We start from the raw sequence: 22337 nt of genomic DNA on the forward strand, positions 1-22337 counted from the left end.
CTCAATCATACCACAAGGGCATTTGCTCAGCTATGTTCATATCAGAATTGTTTATAATAGCCAGAACCTGGAAACAACCTAGATGCCCTTCAACTGAAGAATGGATAAAGAAAATATGGTACATATACACAGTGGAGTACTACTCAGCAGAGAAAAACAATGACATCATGAGGTTTGCAGGCAAATGGATGGGTCTAGAAAAAAATCATCCTGAGTGAGGTAACCCAGACTCAGAAGGACGAACATGGTATGTACTCACTCATAGGTGGATACTAGATGTAAAACAAAGATGACTTGACTGCTACACAACTCCAGGGAGGCTACCTAAAAAACAGGACCCTAAGAAAGACACAGGGATCGCCCAATGACAGAGAAATGGATGAGATCTACATGAACAACCTAGACGACAGTGGGAGTAATGAAGGGCAAGGTTCCAGGGAAAGAGCGCTTAGGGGAGCAGGAGATCCCAGCTGGATCAAGAACAGAAAGGGAGAACAAGGAATATCAGACCATGATAAATGGAGATCACATGAGAACAGGAAGAAGCAAAGTGCTAAAGAGGTCCCCAGAAATCCACAATGATACCTCCACTGTAGACTACTGGCAATGGTCGAGAGAAAGCCTGATCTGACCTAGTCTGGTAAACAGATGGCCAAACACCCTAACTGTCATTCTGGAACTCAGTATGTAGGAAGTCAAGGGGCTCCTTAGCTAGTTCATTGGCTGTTTCTAGGCTGCAACAAGCAAAAACCACCAACTTTGGGCTAGAGATTTTTCTTTTGGACTCTTCCTTGTTTTCCCTACAAGCATTGGAAACATTTGTCATTTAAGACTTCCTTTTTTTCAAGACTAATTTCAGCTCAGAAAGAGAGAATCTAGGCTTATGATTCCTGGCTGCCTTCAAGGGGCTTGCCATATTCTTTTTCAAAATGACAAAAACAGTTATTTGATGAAACTGCAGCCTACATAAAGCAAAGGTGTGCTGGGACGCAGCTTCCAGTCCTCAGGGCTAAGAACCCACACATGGCTCAGTTCTCTCTTTTGAGCTTCATTTGGCCAGCTGAGCATTCTTTTACCTGGGGGTGTTTGTGCACCCCAAATTGTCTAACATAAAATCAAACTACCCCTCAAGTCTCTTATCCCTTCTTCTCTTGACAAAGCTTTTGATGGAAAGACTATAACTCACTTAGCTGAAAATCTTTAGAAGGGACTTTCCCATGCCCTATCTATAGAATCATCTCTCTTTTAAGATGTAGTCTTCTACTTTCTTTGCAAGTGTGGTACATCAGTGCCATAACTGTTTGCTTCTGCCTCCATTGTTATTGCCTTAATTATATCTCTCATACTTGACAGTAGCAATCTCCCAATTCATATAATTTCCACTGTCTGTGGAGTCAAATCCAAACCTACACCCAATCCTTGTGGGCCCTTTGTAATCAGCAGAACCCAATATGCCTTTCCAGGCTTTCTGCTCAACTGGACTATGTCACATTCCTGGATATTTCAGAGATGATTTCCCACCCAAATGTGTCCTTCAGGCTGGTGCAATGTGATCTATCCACTTCAAAAAATGTCTCTACCTGAAAGCACCCTAGGATATTCTGCAAGTCAGTTAAGCTAAAGATTTGTCTCTCTAGCCTCATGTGCCTTGGGTAACTCCGCGTTTATATTACATTCCATATCAAGTGCTCTACAAATCCCCTCAGCCCCATGGGACTTCTGAACCTCATTTGTTAATTCATTTAAAATCTAACATAAAGCATAGTGCTGGACATTGAGTGGGTACTTAAGAAGTCATTTTATATTAAATTCAAATATTACTATAGTTTAAAGTCCTTTAAACTTCTAAACTGGAGTAGAGCCCAATAGTAAAGCACATGCTTTTAACAGTTAAGCTGCTGAACTAGGGCTCATGGTGGAGGTCTATGATGCCAAATACATTGAAGTAGAGGAGGAGGATTGGGCAAGTCAAAGGAATGCCTGGGCAACAGAACAAGTTCAAGGCCAAGACAATCAATTTAGCAATAGTCAATTTAAAAAAAATACTGTACAAGGGTTAAGGATGTGGCTCTGTGGAAGAATACTTGCCTTGAATGTTGTATTGGTTACTTACTGCTAAGAAACGATGCCTGACAGGGAAACTTAAGAAGTAAGTATTTAATTTGGCTCACACTTCAAAGGTTTCCACCATGGAGTGAAAGTCACAGTATCAGCATGTGAGGAAGCTGGTCACATTGCATGTTAGTGAGAAGACAAAGAGCATCTGATGAATGTCAGCTCTCCTTTTTCTTAATCTTTATTGTAAATAGATTTTTAAACTATATACTATATATCCTAATTATGGTTTCCCCTACTCCTCCTAGATCCCCTCCAACTCCACACCCCCACCCTTTCTTTCTCTCTCTCATTAGAATACAATCAGGCATCTTAAAAATAATGATAATAAAATAAAAGAAGAGAAAATAAAAGCAAACCATAAGAGGACAAAAGAAACAAATAATAAAAAAAGACACAAAGAAAAAACACAAGAAATATAGAGGCCAACACACACACACATACAGAAAACCCATAAAAGCAAAATTTAAAACCATAGTATATTAACAAAAGATCTGTAAAGAAAAAAAAAAAAAAAAAAAACCTCCAAAAGTACCATTTAGTTCATTTGGCTATCTACTGCAGGGTATGAGGTCTGCCCTTAACAATCCTGAATAATAAAATAACTGCTATAGATATCTCAAATTGAACTACAGAGCTATAGTAATAAAACCAGCATGATGTTGGCACAAAATCAGACGCCTAGATCAATGGAATCCAAATGAAGATCCAGACATAAGTTCACACACCTATGGACAGTTGATTTTTTATAAAGAAAACAGAGATACACACTGGAAAACAAGCAAACAGAATCTACAACAAATGGTGCTGTTCAAACTGGATGCCTGCATATTGAAGAATGCAAATAAATCCATACTTATTTTTCTGCACAAAACTCAGCTCTAAATGAATCAAGGACCTCAACAGAGATCAGATACACTGAATCTTATAGAAGAGAAAAGTAGGGCATAATCTTGAACTCTGGCTCAGGAAAAGTCTTTCTGAGCAGAACACTGACAGTACAGGAATTAAGAACAAAAATTAATAGATAGGACCTTATGAATCCAAAAAGCTTCTAGAAGGCAAAGCACATCATTTGGACAAAGTGGCAGGCTACAGGATGGGAAAAGATTTTTACCAACTCCACATCCAATAGAGGGCTAATATCTAAAATATATGAAGAACTCAAAAAACTGGGAAACAAATAACCTAGTTTAAAAACAGAGTATCAATCTAAACAGAGAGTTTTCAAAAGAAGAAACACAAATGGATGAAAAACAAAGAAATATTTAACATCCTTAGTCATTGGGGAAATAAAGATCAAACTACTTTGAGATTTCATCTTACATCCATCAGAATGACTAAGAGCAATAAAACAAATGATGCCTCATGCTGGTGAGGATATGGAGTAAGTGGAATGCTCTTCCATTGCTGGTGGGAGTGCGAACTTGCACACCCACTGTGGAAATCAGTGTTGCCAGGAAGCTGGAATTAGAGCTACCTCAGGTTACAGCTATACCACTCTTGGGAATATACCAAAGGACTCTACATCTACTACACTTGCTCAACCATTTTCAATGTTGCTCTATTCAAAACAGCCAGAAATTGGAAACAGCCTAGATGTTCATCAATGAATTAACAGACAAGGGAAATATGGAATTTACACAATATAACAATACTCAAATGTTAAAAAAAAAATCATAAAATTTACTGGTAAATGAGTAGAGCTAGAAAAATTCATCCTGAGTGCAGTGAACCTGATCCAAAAAGACAAATATGGTACATATTCACTTATATACATGGAGTGGATGTTAAGTCTTCAATAAACAGGGAATAATCCATATAACCAAATAACTACTCTAGGAATAGAGTAGGGACTGGGGGAGGGAAGGATCTCCTTGAGAAGGTGAACAAAATAGATAATTATGGATGGACAGCAGATGGGGTGGGAGAACTGAAATGGGAGGATCAAATTGGGGAGGAGAGTAAAGAGAGACGTTAGGGAGGGATTTCAGGGAGAGACAGCAAAATCTAAGGGCCATTTGAGGAATGTAAACCTAATACAGTAGAAGTTTCTTAAAAATACATACATATTTGAAAGAAATCTACACTGGAATCACCAAATAACGCAATAGTGGGGTGGGCCAATAGTGGGGTAGACAAAGTCCCCACTAGACATCTCTCACCAGCAAATGAAACTTCCAATGCTAGGAATGGGTTACATCGATTTGAGTTGTACACTGAAGGGTCCAAATGGAAACCTCTCAAAATCCACACTATTGCAAAGGCATCTATTGGTTTCTCTCCACAAACTGATGGTAAAACCCTATTGTTGAAGACAACACTTACATAACTAATTGGACATGGAAAAGTCAAACTAGTGCCTCCCTACAGCCTTCATCCCTACTGACTAATCTTCATGGTACTGGAAGGTGCTCTGAGTGCTGCCAGAGAAGAAAGGAAGCATTAATCAGACAAACTCTGCAATCTACAGTGGTGACCAGACTGCATAATGCACTGGTGGAACAGTGTCACAGAACTGTAGGAGTGACCAGCTACCACTATCTGACTGAAATTAAGGCTCATTCCATGAGATGGAACCCATGCCTGACACTCTCCAGGTCGCCAAGAACGTGAGACTACACAGGTCAGATGCCTAGGAGAAATCCAAATAATACTGTTCTGCTAAAATAACGTAGCAATAAAATCAGTCCTAACAACACTCTGCTATCTTCATTGATCAGTATCTTGCTCAGCCATCATCAGAGAAGCTTCTTCCTGCAGTCGATGGAAACAGATAGAGACACCTAAAACATGACAATGTGCAGATTGTGAGAGACCTTGGAACACTTAGTCCTAAATAGGATGTCTCCATCAAATCTTTTCCTTCTGGGCTTACAAAATTCTGTGGAAGAGGAGGAGGAAAGAGTGTAAGAGGCAGAGTGGATGGAAGACACTAAGGAAACAAGGCCTTCCAGACACAACAGGGCAGATAGGCATATGAACTCACAGAGACTGTGGCAACATTCTCAGTGCCGGCATAGATCTAACCCAGTTGGGGTCTCAAAACTGTGAAGAGAAGTGTACACAAGCCCCCATCCCTAACCATAAGCTTCTCCAATTGACAACAAGTCACAAAGGAAAATTAATTTTCTCCAACAGAGTCTCACTAAGTATGCAAAATGGCTCTTCTTTTTATTTAGACCAGTGCCTTGAGTCATGGGGATGGGGGACTGGGAATGTCCCATGTGAAAACTTACAGAAATATCTGATGTTAGTTTTCCAAGGTTAAGAATGTACTTCACTATCAACTCCTAATTGTTTCTTTCTCTGAAATTTGTAATATCAGGAAATATTGATTCTGTCAAGGAAAACTGAAGACAGTAGTTTATGTAATGAAGTTTTCTGTTTTACATTCACTCAAGATATAATTTCCAGTTAAGAACTCAAGTAAGCCATCCTGCAGATGCCTTACCCTGAAATACTAGCGATATAGAAGCTACCTTTCTGTGAGCAGAAATGAAAAGGACCCATGGTGAAAACTGAAGTCATATGCATAAGTTACATTGAGGACAGAGGCTAGGGTTAAAGGGAAGATCAGCACCTTAAAGATCATGGTGCTGGAAAGGACTGTATCCTCCCAGAAGAGAAAAGTAATCACCAGTCTCACCCAGATGTGAACCCTATGCCCTACAATAGTGACTGCCTGCCAGAAATACTCATGCCGCAGTGGCACAAACATTATGGGAGTAACCAGCCAATTTTTGATTCTATTTCAGACCCACTCTATGAGATGGATGTCATACTCAACACTGTTAATGAGGCTAAGAAGCTGAGACTAGATAGGTCATGGACCCTAAGGAAAAAGATACTACTAATGTTCTGCTAAAGGAACATAACAATACAACAACTCCTAACATCATGCTATACCTATAGATCAGGGCATCACTCAGCCCTCATCAGAGATGTTGCTTCTAGTAGTAGACTGAAATAAAAATTGAGACCTACATTGGACAAGGTACAGACAATGAGAGACTTTGGAACACTTAGACCTTAAAGGATGTCTTTATCAACTCCCCTACCCCACCAGTCTCTATTCAGAAGAGGTGGTGAAGAAATTGTAGATCCAGGAGTGGTAAATGACTCAACAGAAACAGCATCTTTCAGATACAGCAGGGTTGATGCACAAATTAACTAACAGAGACTGGGACAGAATGCACAAGACCTGCACAAATTCCAGCCAGACAAAATCCGAGCACAGAAAAGAAGGGAAATGGCCATAAACTCATAACCATAACTAATGTCTGCTTAGAGAAGAAAAATCCATTTCCTCCAGTGGCATGATAGCAGATATATGAAGCATGCTCCAGGCAGGCCTTATGCTCAAGAGGTGTCAATCAACACAAAACAGACCCTGTGTTGTTTTGTGTGTATTTCGTTGTTGTCATGTCTCGGTGAGGTTTTTTTATTTGTTTGTATTGTTTTTGTCTTTGGTGGGAGATTTTTGTTTGGTTTGTTTTTCTTGTTTTCCATTTTTGGTTTCGTTTGTTAAGAGAAAAATAATGTTAAGTAAGAAAGGTAGGGAGGAGGGGAGCATCTGAGAGGGCCTGGGGGAGGAAAAAGAATATGATCAAAATGTATAATACATTTTAAAATATAGAAATAGCCAGGCGGTGGTGGCATCCACCTTTAATCCCAGCACTAGGGAGGCAGAGGCAGGGAGATCTCTGTGAGTTCGAGGCCAGCCTGGGCTACAGAGTGAGTTCCAGGAAAGGCACAAAGCTACACAGAGAAACCCTGTCTCGAAAAATCAGAAAATATATATAGAAATATAATATAATAGAAAAGCCAGTGTCTCAAGTGCTGTTTCTTATACAATAACTAAAGGTTCCAACTCTTTTTACCTAGTTAGTGTCTATTACACTAAAACACCTTTGATTGGTCATAGAAGCGATGACTACTACAGAACTAACAGGACAGTAGTTAATATATAGATTCCTAAGAGACACCCAAGGCTTTCTGAGACAGAACACCTGAGTGAGTTATGTCTTCTTCCCAATCTCTCTAGAAATTTCTGATCAGCCATTTGAAGTAACTTCCAGGATGTGAAGGAAAATACATTAGGTTTTTCATAGCCATGGTGACTATAGGAAGGACTATTAGCCACTGTCACTGGGAATATAAATTTTAAGTGACTTTGCCGCTATACTTCAGTGAGTGCTAAGTGCTTACTACATATACTAAATTTGTGAAAAAGCGAGAGAAAATTCATTTTATATGATAATTATTGCTTTTTTAAAAAAGTAAGAAAAAAAATGTTTCAAAATAGTCTCCAAATACTCTATATAAATCTAAAATCGCAGACATCTAACCTCTCATATTAATTCTTAATCTACTAGCCAAATATCTAATAGCTTCATAACTGAGGTATCACTCCAATAGCAAATCACCTCATAGGGTCAAATAGAAAGAGTTCAGACTTTATCTTTTACAAAATCTATTTATTCCACTTAATACCTTTATCTCCTCCCAAGTCCAAGTTTTATCCCTGTCTTTATATGAAAATAATTGCTGATACTTCTTAAAAGTTTCTGGAGACTAGCTCCTTCTTTTTGAGGATTTCAAATGTATTGAAGTCGTTTCATCCTGAAAATATTCCTTTGCAGCATCTACAAGGAAACTAAGGCACAGAGCGGCTGAGAATACCCAAGACAGATGGCAGAGCATCCCATTGCCAACATGAACACACCAACTTTCTCGTCTCCAACATTGTCTGTCAGCTGAAGGAATTAGCAGTTCCCAGACTGTGGTAGACTCCCTGGAATTTAGCATCCATAAAGGAGTTCAGTGTTGTACAATATGTATTTACCAACACAGCTATTGCACAACAGTTTGTTTTCCCAGAGAAGTGGGGAATGTTTAGTATCTGCAGTGAATTAAGTGAATTGTTCACCCAGCTTCATAATGTAAAGAATTCTCAACAGAATTTATTTGTTTTCAAAGCATTTGCTCACCATCATTCCTTTTCTTATTTTGGATTTTGTGTATGCACATATACTCAGATAGATAGTGATTATTACCAGAGCTTATATTTATAGAGAATTTATCATGCCCTAGGCAGTTTTAGATGTTTTTCATTGATTATCTCAATTAAACTTTGTTAACTGTTTTGGTAGTTACCACCTGCCAGAGTCTGGAGTACTGATGAAGATGAATAAGAGGGGAATTGTTCTAGACAAGAGATAGCCAAGGAGGCAAGTAAGAAAGAAGAGGTTCTAGGCCAGTGATGGCAAGCCATGCAGCCCCCTGAAGACCTTGAGCAGCTGTAATGTGCTGCTGTGTTTTCATCTGTCATTGATTCTAGTGCAGTTAACTGGACCAGATTAAACTGTAAGGATCACTTCTAACAAGAAGCTTCCACCTAGGAGACCACCTCAGATGACCCCACAGTCAAGGAGTTAAGTAGAGGTACCAGGAAACAACTACAGCTACATCTTCCTGGTTGTGATAGAATTAGCTTACTAATAAAATTAACTCTGTGTCATAGTAGAGTTACAAGCTGGACACACAAATGTGAAATTAAAATATAATTGAGAGCACTTGAGATGCCCTTGAGGGTAGAAGTATTGACACCAGAAGTGACTAACAGCAGACAGAAGTAGCTAACAAGGCACAATCTAGAGAAGGAAAAGGGAGGGGCTTCAACTTCCCCTGTCTGCATGGGATGTGTGTAGTTAGAGTTTTCCTGCCTGGCCCAGAGTCAGGACAAATCTCTCTTACCCGCCAGTCCCACAGTTCCTCAGACCCAACCAAGTAAGCACACAGAGACTTACATTACTTACAAACTGTATGGCCATGGCAGGCTTCTTGTTATCTACTTCTTCTATCTTAAATTAACCCATTTCTATTAATCCATACTTTGCCATGTGGCTTGTGGCTTACCAGTATCTTATGTCTTTTCTGTTATGGCGGTGGCTGGCTGTGTCTCTCCTCCCCCAGCCTTCACTTCCCAGAATTCTCTTCTCTCTTGTCCCGCCTATACTTCCTGCCTGGCCACTGGCCAAACAGCATTTTATTTATACAGAGCGATATCCACAGAAGATGTTCATGTATAGCATATGATCATCCCCCTGAATGAGCCAGCAGGGCATGGATACAGCATGTCAGCCTCCCATTGATATCCCAGAGAATTAATATTTTCCAAAGAAATAAGCTCATCCCATGTCCAGTTTCTGTCATGGCCCTGTGAAAACCCTAGACAAGAGGTTTCATTACTTTCTTTCTTATACACTCATGTCACACTCAGAATTTCTCTCAATTTTCTTAATGTCTCACTTTTCCTCAATAATTCTTAATAAATCCTGTTTCACATACCGTCATAAGATTAATGCCATTAATGTCCATTATTGTGAAACAGGTACTAAAGGAGAGAGATTTTCTCTGAAATGGACAAACAAACAAAGATATTGGTCATGAATCCATAAGGAAGCAAGAAGTTTGGTTCCAGTTTGAACTGTGTCATTACTGTGTAGTTTTTGGGGAATCAGTTTATATAAACATCATATTATTTAAGTAAACAAAGATCTGTGTCACAGGATTGCTATAAATTTAAACAATTAAAATGTGAAGTGTCTGGAGAGATGGATCAGCAATTAAGATTGCTGATGTTCTGAAAAGGACTTGAACTCACTTTTCAGCAACTACATCAAGCAGCACACAATCTCCTGTAACACAGCTCCAGCTCCAGATGATCCACCACTCTGTTCTGGCCTCTGAGAACACCTGCACACATGTGCACAAACCACACACAGACATATAATTAAAAAATAAATCATTGCAAATATTTAACAGTGTCTAATTCACAAAAAAAAAAAAAAAAAAAAACTATGCAACTTATGGTAGCCATCACTGGCTCAAACTAAACGTCAACATGAAGAATGCCTTCAATGCAGAATCTCGTAACTGGAGATTAAATCCACCTGAACATGTCAGCCACCTTTACTTTTAGATCTCCATAAGGAAATTATTATTAGGTATTCACTTTGGTTGTAGAAGTGAATTACCACTCTTAATGTACATGACAGTTCAAATAGAAGGCATAGTTCTGAAAAAGAGGCCTTACTGTCTTGCTCCCATGATTCTGTCCTTAGCACTGTGAATATTAGAAGGTAACCAGAAGCCATTCCTTTGTGATGTTAGAGTCATAAAGAAAGGAAAATATAGTAAGTAAATAAATAGAAATATAATAGTTATAAACCAAGTGTTTATGTGATATCTCCATACTTCCATGATTTCACTAACTCTAGACTTAGTTCATTCATAAGCTGTTCTTGGCTCTTGATCATGAACTTTAGAACATTGTTATTGTACTTTTTTTTTTTTTTTTTTTGGTTTTTTGAGACAGGGTTTCTCTGTGTAGCTTTGCGCCTTTCCTGGAACTCGCTTTGTAGACCAGGCTGGCCTTGAACTCACAGAGATCCTCCTGCCTCTGCCTCCCGAGTGCTGGGATTAAAGGTGTGCACCACCACCACCCAGCCTGTTATTGTACTAATATTTAATTCACTTACAGAAATTAAATGTTCAGTTATCCAAACAATGTATTACTGTTTTAATTAATTGTTTTTGATATTTTGTAATTAGCTTTCAAGTATTTAGTTTCTCAAATTAATAGCCACATAGTTTCAAAATTGTGTTCATGTGAATATGAGATACAAAATTTTAGTCAAGATTTTATCACAATACATTGCCTGAGTCTCTCTTTGGTAGCAATAGCAATGTAGCTACCTCACAATTTCTTGAATATACTTATTTGGTAAGAGGAATTGAAAGACTCAAATTGATGTGAAAAGCCCTCTTAGAAAGAGAAATTAATGATTGTGTAAGAGAGACATAATTTAGATTTCAAATAGTCATGGTAGACTATGAGTAAATGATATTATGCTATGCTTTATTTTTCAAGTGCTTTATGATGTTATGCTTCCTATTTAAGTCCATGACCCAATTTAATTTCTGTATGAGATGTGAGATGTAGGTTGAGATTAACTCCATAATAACAAGTATAAAATTGTTAGACCATCAATAAGACAAAATGACAGCCTACAGAATGGGAAACGATCTTTACCAATCCCTTATCTGACAGAGGGCTGATCTCCAAAATATATAAAGAACTCAAAAAGCTAGACATCAAAATACTGAACAATCCAATTAAAAAATGGGCTACAGAGCAAGAGAATTCTTTTTCTTTCTTTTTTACTGGAGCTGAGGACCGAACCCAGGTTCTTGCACTTGCTAGGCAAGCACTCTACCATGGAGCTAAATCCCCAACTCCACAAGAGAATTCTTAATGGAAGAACATCAAATGGGACATTTAAGGAACTGCTCAACATCCTTACTCATCAGAGAAATGCAAGTCAAAATGATTTTATATACCATCTTATACCTGTCAGAATGGCTAAGATCAAAACACTGAAGACAGCTTATGTTGGAAAGGATGAGGAGCAAGGGGAGCACTCTTACACTGTTGGTGGGAATGTAAACTTGTACAACCACTCTGGAAATCAGTATGGCGGTTTCTCAGAAAATTGGGAATCAATGTACCTCAGGACCCAACTATACCACTCTTGGGCATATACCCAAGGAATGCTCAATCTTACCACAAGGACACATGCGCCACTATGTTCATAGCAATATTATTCATAATAGCCAGAACCTGAAAACAACCTAGATGCCCCTCAACCGAAGAATGGATTAAGAAATTGTGGCACATATACACAATGGAGTACTACTCAGCAGTAAAAAACAATGATATTATGAAATTTGCAAGCAAATGGATGGAACTAGAAAATATCATCCTGAGTGAGGTAACCCAGACTCAAAGGATAAAAATAGTATGTACTCACTCATAAGTGGATACTAGATGTAAGGCAAAGGATAACCAGACTACAACCCACAGCTCCAGAGAAGCTAGCAAGCAAGGAGGACCCAAAGATGGACATAGAGATGGCCTAGCGAAGGAGAAATAGATGAGATCTACACGAGCAAACTGGGAGTGTAGGGGGGTAAGGGGGGTAATGGAGGGCAAAGAGTGGGGCATGAGAACATAAGGAAATGGGAGGGTCAAACTGGATCAGGGACAGAATGGAAGAGCAAGAAAAGAGATACCATGATAAACGAAGACATCATGGAAATAGAAAGAGGCAGGGTGCTGGGGAAGTTCTCAGGAATCCACAAGGATGACCCAACCTTGGTCGAAAGGATGCCTAGACTGATCTACTCTGGTGGCCAGACTAGTGAATACCCTAACTGTCATCATAGAGCCTTCATCCAGTGACTAATGGAAGAAGATGCAGAGATCAATGCCCAGGCGCCAGGCTCCTCCAGGAATCCAATCAATGAGAGAGGAGGAATTCTGTGGGCAGGGGACCACAAGATCATGATTGGAAAACCGTGCAGAGATGACCAGCACTATTGGAAACCCATGGACTGTGGACTAATAGCTATGGAGCCCCCATAGGACTAGACTAGGCCCTATGGATAACAGGAGATGGTTATTAGCTTGAACTGTTTGGGGGACCCCTAGGCAGGGGGATAGGGATCTGTCCCTAGTGCATGGGAAGGCTTATTAGAGCCCAGTTCCTAGGGTATGACACCTTGCACAGCCTTGGTGCAGGGGTGGGGGCTTGGATCTGCCTCAGCTGAGTGTGGCAGGCTCTGCTGACTCCCCATGGGAGACCTTGACTTGGAAAATGTGGGGATGGGAGGTGGGTTAGGGGGGAATCACTGGGGGGGTGGGAAAAGGGAAGGGGGGAATCAGTGATTGCTATATAAAGTGAATAGAAAATTTCTTAATGACAAAAAAAAATTGACCATTGCTTCTGAAAAAATGCTGTCTATGCTATATTTAATTGATTTTGCATTATTTCAAAAATTAATTTGTCGGACTTTTATGCATTTGTTTCTGAATTATCTATGCTGTTCTTTAACATGTCTGTCTCCCTCCTTATGATTTAAATGAATTGGCAACATTATTACCTTTATTCATATAATCCATGAACATAGTATCACCATTTTGTAGTTTTAACCCAATAACTACTTTTCATTTTTTGCAAGGTTTATACTGGCATATTTCACTTTTAAACAATAATTTCTATGTTCATAGGTTCATAGCAATGTAGAAATACAATTCATTTTTATAGGTTGGCTTGTACATGATAAACCTACTACATTCTTCTATCAGATTTAGAGCTTTTACTGTAAATTCCTGAGATTTTCTATTTAATATCATCTCATCCTCAAATGCTGTTATTTCTTCATTCTGATTGGGGTTTTTCTTAATTATTTTTCTTTCTGTTAAACTGGCTGGATTTAACAGTGTTATACAAAGTAGCAATAATAAGAGATATAATCTGAAATAGCTCAGCCTTTCACCATTAAACATGATGTCAAATGTGATTGTTTCATCCAGTTTTAGAAGTGCCCTTTCTTTGTCTTGTTGTTGTTGTTGTGAATTTTACAAAACACTTTTTTTGGATCAACTGGTGTGATCTAATTTGTTTAGTATGTTAGCATAATGAATTGTATTGCTCTTCAATGAATTTTGTGTCTACAGTCAAGAGAAATGTTGATTGTGGTTATATACAGTTATATTCAGATGTTCAGTTATATAAAGTTATACACAGATGTACAGTTATATACAGTGAAAAATTAGTGTTTCATCTTCTACTGGATGGACAGGAATTATGTATAATTTTTTGTTAAATTTCTTTAAATGTTTTCCAAGATTATCAAATGAAATAATCTGAGACTAGAGATTTGGAGAGTGGGTGATTCCTAAATTGTAATCTCAATCCCTTTAAGAGAAATTAAAGTTCCAAGACTATTCATATAATTCACTTCATAGTTTGTGAATGTAGCTTCTGTGTCTGTCAATGAATCAGTTAATATCGTACTAAGTTGTTGACATTGTGTGTACAAAGTTTTGTGTACTATCCCTTTATTGTTCTTCAAAACTAAAGAACTCTTGTGAATGGTTGATATATTGTGCTCCCCAATAAACTTATCTGAGAGTTAGAGAACAGAACAACCATAATATTAAACATAGAGGTTAGGCAGTGGTAGCACACACCTTTAATCCTAGCGTTCCAGAGGCAGAGATCCAACTGGATCTCTGTGAGTTCGAAGCCACACTGGAAACAGCCAAGCATGGTGACTCACGCCTTTAATCCCAGGAAGTAATGGAGGAGGCAGAAAGGTATTTAAGGCATGAGAACGAGGAACTAGAGCTGGTTAAGCTTTTATGCTTTTAGCAGCAGTTCTGCTGAGATCCATTTGGATGAGGAATCAGAGGCTTCCAGTCAGAGGAAACAAGACCAGCTGAGGAATTGACAAGGTGAGGAAGCTGTGGCTTGTTCTGCTTCTCTGACCTTCCAGCATTCATTCCAATAACTGGCACCAGGTTTGTTTTTATTAATAAGAACTTTTAAGATTCCTGCTACACCTGTGATTCACTATTGGTTGATTATATTGATAATAAGTATCTTCATCTTTTTCTTTTTCTGTCTTGCTAGAGATTTGCTAATTTTATTTATCTTTATTAACTACCAAATTTTTATTTCAGACTTTTCTCTATTTTATTTCATTTTTAATTCCACTGATTTGAGTCTTCTTTTTCCTTCTTTCTGATTGCTTTCAGATTATTTACTTTTTATTTTCTAGCTACTAGAGCACCTTGCCCATACATTATGGTATAACATATCTCCTTGAATATGTTGTTTTCTATTTCTTATTTAGTTAAATGTATTATTTAGTTTTCTTTTCCATGTTAGATCTCCACTGATAAGCAGAGATTATATGATTCCCCCAGAGATGTATATAAAAACACCAAGAGATACTGGAATAAAAGTCAGCTAACACAAAGCCTTGGCTTCTAAACTCTTTCATCTCTTCTGCTGGAGCTGTGTACCAAGCCACCACATTCCTGATATGGGGGTGAGCATCTTGCTTCCTAACTTATTACTGTGTATCACAGAGTTTCTGATATGAATAATTAGGAGAAATAATTTGATTTAAAACAATGTTATTGAAGGCCCATCTCTCTCTGTCTATTTGGACCTGTCTATCACTGTTTTAGCAAGAGAGCTGATGCTCCATTGTGGGGTGTTGTGGGTAGTAATCTAGTTTATATATGTGACATAGGGTTAGAGTTATACTCTCCTGTTAGGGTGACAGTTTTGTCTACTTCTGTTGTCATCTGGTATAGAGGAACTGGTTCATTTTCTCCACCAATTGAGGAAATAGGATGCAGGAAAATGTGACATCAGAAATATTTGGAGTCCTAGTAGAAACAGGGACCCCTCTTGCTGTTTTTTCTCTCATTAATGAAAACAAACAAACAAAAACAAAAACCACAAATACACTCAAACTAAATCTCAAGAACAATTTACTAGAATTGAAAGGAAAAAAAAATTCAGGAAATAAATCTCTAAATCTCACAGCTCCCCAGAGGAGAATGAAAAGAAGTGAAAAATGCCATTTTAAATAAGCTGACATGGTGGTCAGCCAAATGGTGGGGGGAGGGGTGGGAGCTTTTTAAAAAGGCCAAGGAAGCTCAAAGCACTAGGGAACAGGCTCCATGAGCATCTGAAAGGACAGGACAAAAAGGGAAAAATTATAGGGAACTGCCCTATCTAAAGCTCACCGCAGCTCCTAAGGAATGCGCTAGTGCATGGAAGCCTGGGAAAGAAAAGTACGTTATCTTATGGTGAACTCGCCTTTCTAGGAATGGTTCCTGTGACCTGACAACTGATTTAACTCTTAAGGAATGAGACAAGAGCATGTCTCCTCCTACCAGTGGATTCCACATGGTGGATTAAAACTTTCTCTGCACAACTCTATGAGTATGAAGAGTCAGGATAACAAAGAAAAACTATATTTTGAAGACGAAAGAGTGAGGACACTGGGAATTTAGAAGAGCTGTCAGGAGATCTGTCAAAGGAAGAGGTAGAGGACAGGATGCAGTGGGAAGGGAGTGTCTACAGCTCTAAGCCTGTTTTCCCTGAGGGTGAGAACCAATTTCACAGTCCAGGGTAAATACGAAGACAGCATGAGAAATTTCTGTCTACCTCTCCTTCCTCTTGTCATCTGGTTACATCTGGAGTGGGCACCTGTTCCTCGTCAGTGGTCATGGGCATTTCCAAGAATCTCCAGACCCCCTCTGCTCCACCTGCAACATGTTGGGCAAAGGAATATCTAGAAAGCTGACACTGTTCTCCCTTGAGATTTAAAACCCATTGCTTCTTGCCTTGGTCTTCTGAAACTTTCTCCTATTTGTCTTATTTGGAAAAAAATCAGATATTGTGCAGAATCTTTTGAAATGTATTGACCACCAACTAGTAAGTTACAGAACAAGAATTATTTCTCTTTTTAAGATTTATTTTATTTTTATTGTATATGTATGGGTGTTTTGCTTGTTTGTATAAATATACTATGTGCATGAGTATCTACTGAGGCCAGAACAGAGAGGCAGATCACTTGGAACTGAATTTACAAATGGTGGTGAGCATCCATGTGGATGCTGGGAACAGAACCAGGTCCTCAGTGTGAGAACTTCTTAACCATCTCTTTACCTTCCTCACCCCTCTCTCACTCTCCCTATTTTTCTCTCTTTTTTTTTCTTTTCTGCTGCTGCTGCTGCTATTATTGTTATTGAGACAAGGTCTCACTTTGTAGCACTGACTGGCCAGGAACCAATTTGAACAGGTTGGTCTCAAATTCACAGAAATATGCTTGCCTCTGGCTCTTAAGTGCAGGGATTAAAGGCATACACTACCCTGCCCAGACTTATTTACTCACAAGAACACACAGTAGCAGTGGCTACCTGTTCAAGACCTTGGGCCCACTGACATTCAATTCAAGGATTCAGGAGGGGCTTATGAGGCCCTACTCCTACTAGATGCTAGAGTTAGTTAAAGGCAGCAGATAGAGAGGAAAAAAATATTAATCCGTGGTGTAGCCACTGATACACTGCCTGACTCATTCACATAACCCCTAACCCAATCTTAAGCAGACAGGTCTTCTTCAAGAGCAGTGTATGCAGTTCATGATCTTAATTGCTGAGTTATCGCTCCAGCCCCAAGAAGGAGACTTAGGAAGAAGACATTTGATCAGAAAGGGATATGCCAGTGAAATGGCAAGGGATTTTGATCCAAACACATTGTGTATGTATATGTATATGTATATGTATATGTATATGTATATGTATATGTGTGTGTACATATGTGTACATGTAAGTATATGTGTGTGTATCTGCATCTGTGTGTGTGTGTGTGTGTGTGTGTGTGTGTGTGTGTGTAATTCTAAAAGAATTAACTAAATAAAATTTTTAATGAAAAAAGGAGTGAAAAACCTATTCCACTCATGCTGATTAAAATCCTTTGGAAATGAAAGGACTGGTATTGGCACAAGACACCCAAGACCAAGTACTCAGCAGAAAGGAGATTTATTTGCCCCAGAGGGACAAATGGCAGGAAGAAGAGACAAAGGGAGAGTGGGAAGGGATATTTGCCACAGAAGGACAAAGGATTGCTTATGGATACAGAGAAGACAGATGTGGTCCACAGGCAAATGGAGGTTTATAAAGGTAAAAGAGGAAGCCCTGTGTTAGGAGGAGTTGGTTTGTTTTTATTGGACAAGTTAATTAGGATAGCCAAAAGGTGGCTTTTGATTGCTAGATTTCAATATTTTGATAGTTGGACCTTGGTCATCAGCCTCAGGAGGAGAAAGTGTCTAAATAAGGGAATGGACCTTGAGGACTAGCTTTAGATCTAATGGGTTGTACCAAGGCAGAGGGAATGGGGGAGAATGGCAAGGCCTGCCAGAGCTGTGTTTGCCATGCTGAGGCCAGCTAGAGTGCCTTCTTGTTTTTAACTTGAAGTAGTCTCCTCTGTTTTAAGTTTGTATATCCTGCAACTGACAGACCTGACCAACCTTATCACTGCATCTCTCCTGGGCAGGGTCAGAGTTGGTTTCTTACATAAAGCACTAAAGGGATGTGATCAAACCCTCACCCTACAGTGTCTGCTTAATAAGATCAGCTGTCCACAGGTCATTGACACCATGGTTTACACAGAACTTGTATATATTCTCAGTGAGTAAAAGATTCTTCCATCAGCCACCCAGAAAAGCCACGTCTCTCCTGGGCTCCTAGTCATTTTCAGCTGTGTGACAAAACACCAGAGTGTTTTGCTTAGTCAGTCATACTTGTTTCTCACAGTTATGAGAAAGAGACGACTGGGCTTAGCTTCCTGGCCTCAGGATACAGCACTGTTCTTGCTTCACCACTGTCTGCCTTCTCGAGGTGTCATCACATGGTAGGAAAAGATGGAAGAAAGTATTGGTCCATTCATCTTGCTTTGTTTTGTTTGCTGATGCTTTTTGAGATTTGTGTATAGATGTGGGGGGGGGTATGCTTGGTTTTTGTTGTAGTTCATTTGTTTTGAAGACAGGATCTCCCATGGTCCTCCTGACTCTGCTCCCATTGCTGAAACTGTGGCACCCATGCCACTATGCTCAGCTTTCCAGTGGGCTTGGGAGAGAACTCCCAGGTAGTCATACGGCAAGCACTTTGCCAACTGAGCCATCACCCTAGGATGACTAATTTCTTTATAAGGGACGATCAGAATGGCACCATGGGGTGAAAACATCTTTCTTATCCTATCTAAACTAAGGAGGTTTCTATAGACCTAATTTCCAAATATATTGCCCTGGATTCTGCGGATTTGCCATATTAATGGGAGAATGTTGACACAAACAACCAGTTCATAGCATTTATTTTCACAATATTTACAAATCATGCAGTGGTAGACATCCTGTGAGGCAACATGCTCAGTATTCCATATATACCATAAGAGGCTTTAAATTGTACTAGTTAAATGGAATAAGGGAGAGAATATATAAAAACATTCCATATCTTGGAAATGGCGGTGTGTATTTCACCAAATTAAAATTTGGTGGTAGTAGTAGGTTTTATTATTGCACTTCTGTTGTAGTTGTTGTTTGTTGACAAGGCCCCTAAATACCCTAAGCTGTCCTGGAATTCAGAATCTCCCTGGCTGAGACTCCTGGCTGCTAACATCACAGCTGTGTGCTAACATGCCTGGTGATTTCTTAAATTTTAATGAGTAACAATTTTTTCTTTTAGAATAATTTTAGACTAGACATTTTTAGCAGAAGATGTACTCTTACAGTAGATTTATTATATTCCTTGTTACTGGTCTGATTCTGTATCCCTGACTGGGATTTAAAATTCTTGCCAACTGCATTTCAGTGATAGGTAGTGTTTTATTAAAGAATATCACCTGGACTTTTACTTTTATTTGAGGATATTAAAGAATGAAGAGTTTCACTTAAAAATGCTTAGTATAGAGAGAACTACCAGGGAGCTGTTTGAACACTGACTAGAAACTGATAGCTTTAGAAGAGTCTCTTTGTAATGTACTGAAACTGTTCGGTCAAACCCATGAGGAAAATACAAATGCATCCCATGGTGTTCTCTCCAGCAGCTGTGTTTGTGAGGCTGAGACTGGTTTAGTGACAAATGCTTGTCTGGTGGCAGAATCGAAGCCCTAACTCTAAAGCAATTGATGGCTTGCACTGTTAAGTGCATTATCACAAAACCATGTATCACTTACCCAAGAAGCTGCTAGCCACCATTGCTCTCTTCTCACATCCAAGACCCTGTGCCTTCCAAGTGAAGGCTAATTGATTGATGGTGTCAGGAGTGGTTGAAATGCTGTGACAGAAATGCATCTTTGTGCTACTCTGCTGAAGTCTTCAAATTCAGTACCCATGACTGATTGAAAGGGAATTCTAGTTATACATATTGTTTAACTTGTTATATACTCAACCATTTATCTTCACTCACAGTTCAATAATGCACATGGCAAGCCAAAATCACGTAATATTGCCTTTTATTCTGGGATCACCCATCAGTGGGATAGCCATTTGAGACCATAAAAATGTAAGACAGCCAGTTAATTTAATTTCAAGAGAAGAAAAGGGAAATTAATCACCAACTGAGAAAATCCCCTAGAGGCTTACCTACAACCCAATGTTATGGAGACATTTTCTCAATTGAGATTCCCTCCTCTCAAATACTCCAGCTTGCATCAAGTTGACATTAAAAACCACCCTTCAGTCAATGTTCTTTGAATTAGGAGGGAGAAAGCAGCTTATGAGATTCTCCAGATTAATGAAAGGCCTTGGAGAACAAAAAAAAAAAAAAAAAAAAAAAATGGAAGATTCTCCATGGTGCTTCCTCACAGTATGAAAAGGAGTAAACAGCTTTGAAAGTAAAGAGAAACTCTTGGACAGTCTTCCTGCAGGCTGGGCAGACTTTCAGGTTTGTGTCTTTCCTGGGTATCACCCATCTTGACTTTGTGCTTTTCAGTGATGCAGCTGTTATTTTGAGTCATCCCTGATGCAATAAGTAACTACTCATCCACACTTCTATTAGTAACCCCAATTCATTAGATCTCCAAGTTCGACTCTAGCTTAATAGTTAGCCCTGGAAAAGCCTGTTATAAAACCAGCTTTTGCAAGAATGTATCTGCTTCCTTGGAACTTAACTACAATTGAGTGCCTTGTTTTTTATGTGGAAATCCTAACATCAGAATCTTCTTAACATTGCATGTCAAGCAACACTTACCAACCTGTTGGAATTCCCTTGTTAATTAAGCCACACTGGGCTTTTGTAGCATAGAAACATCTGCATTCATAGGTACTATAGAATCGGGACTAGCAATGAAATTTACTCTTTAAAAATAAGAGGATGATGGTATCTTCTGTATAAGAATAGTGTAATCATCAACGTGTTACCCGTGTGATAGCACAGAAGACATGCCAGTTACGTGCTATCACCTAAACATTTTCACCTTAGAGACAAAACCCTTTGTGAATTTTTTTTCCCCAAACACTTGCCTCACAACCAGCCCAGGTGTATAGGTAAACACGTCAGAAACTTGGATGATCATATGCTCTGGACTCTGCCAGATCACCTAAAGGGGCAGGGTAGGAGATGAATGCCCAGGAGCCTGGCATAGGTAACTCCTCCAGGAACCTCACACACTTGGGTCTGAGAACTGTGACCATATCAGCACAGTGAGAGGTAAACTACTCTGTTTTGCTCTTTTGGAACCTCACAATTTGAAGACTTCATTTTTTTCTGGCTGCCCAGTTTTAAGTCAAGAAAAGTCAGTAAGCTGCAGCTGGTTTTTCACTTCACACAGTTACCAGTTCATGACACATCTACACCTTTCATATGAAAAACTCTCAAGTGTGAGCAAACACTATACCCTCTCCATTAACTAACTATTCTCTGCTGAGGGGTGGGTAGCTAAGCAGTTATAAAGTCATGACCTTCTCCTGAGATATGATGAGACCTTGCTCTTAGTGAGGCCCTTTCTACCAGCTGCATTCTTTCTAACTAAAGCAAAAACAGTTTATGCATTTTTTTAAATTAGCCCTTTTCCAAACTTTATTCCCAGGCTTCTTCAGCTTAATTTGCTGCAAAGACTGAATTGTGTTTAAGCAAAAACTGAAAGAGCTGCGGTGTCCAAGGGGCTCGGGCTTAAAAATCTTAGCGACCTAGATTTTATCAGATCCATAAACAAAAGCATTTTAAAAAGCTGTCATGATATCAAATAGCGGCTCCTGTCATCTTCAGAAGTCGCCTCAGTTCAGTTTGCCTCATTCTTAGACGCCTCATCAAAATTCTCCACCAGATCTGGGACTTCATCATCATCATCCTCTCCAGTAGCAAGTGGTGCTTTTCCATCCACAGATTGGGCAGAGCTTCAGCCATTCTCCTTAAACTAGTCAGACTGTCTGCCCCGAGCTGATTTAGGATGCTGGGAAGCCTTTCTGTCAGCTGCTTTTTCTCAGCGTGGCCTGTAATGGTGAAGGTGTTTGCTGCCAGGGACGCCTGAACTTTAGGGTTCTTAAAATGGATCACTGTTCCTTGGTTTGTAAACATGTTCACCTCTTCAATACCAGAGCTATTGTTCACTCCTAACTTCTTTAAGGAGAACTGCAGTTTTTTATCATCTGCTGTGGCTGTTCTGGGAACCACCTTCTTTCTGCAAGCAGGTCCTTTTCCACCAATGCGCACTTGTGCCTAAAGTTTGGCCAGTTTCTCCTGGTTCATGATCGTTTCTTTCATCTTGTTGGAGTGGAAATGGGGCTGCGCG

The 22337-nt window shown here is 39.3% G+C and overlaps 1 pseudogene; it reads right to left on the minus strand.

The window, feature by feature from the left end:
• Positions 1–21824: 21824 nt before the first annotated feature.
• LOC118592510 lies at positions 21825–22294 on the minus strand (annotated as a pseudogene).
• Positions 22295–22337: the final 43 nt, after the last annotated feature.

This window comes from Onychomys torridus, chromosome 10 (assembly GCF_903995425.1).
Source record: "Onychomys torridus chromosome 10, mOncTor1.1, whole genome shotgun sequence".
Taxonomy (NCBI): domain Eukaryota; kingdom Metazoa; phylum Chordata; class Mammalia; order Rodentia; family Cricetidae; genus Onychomys; species Onychomys torridus.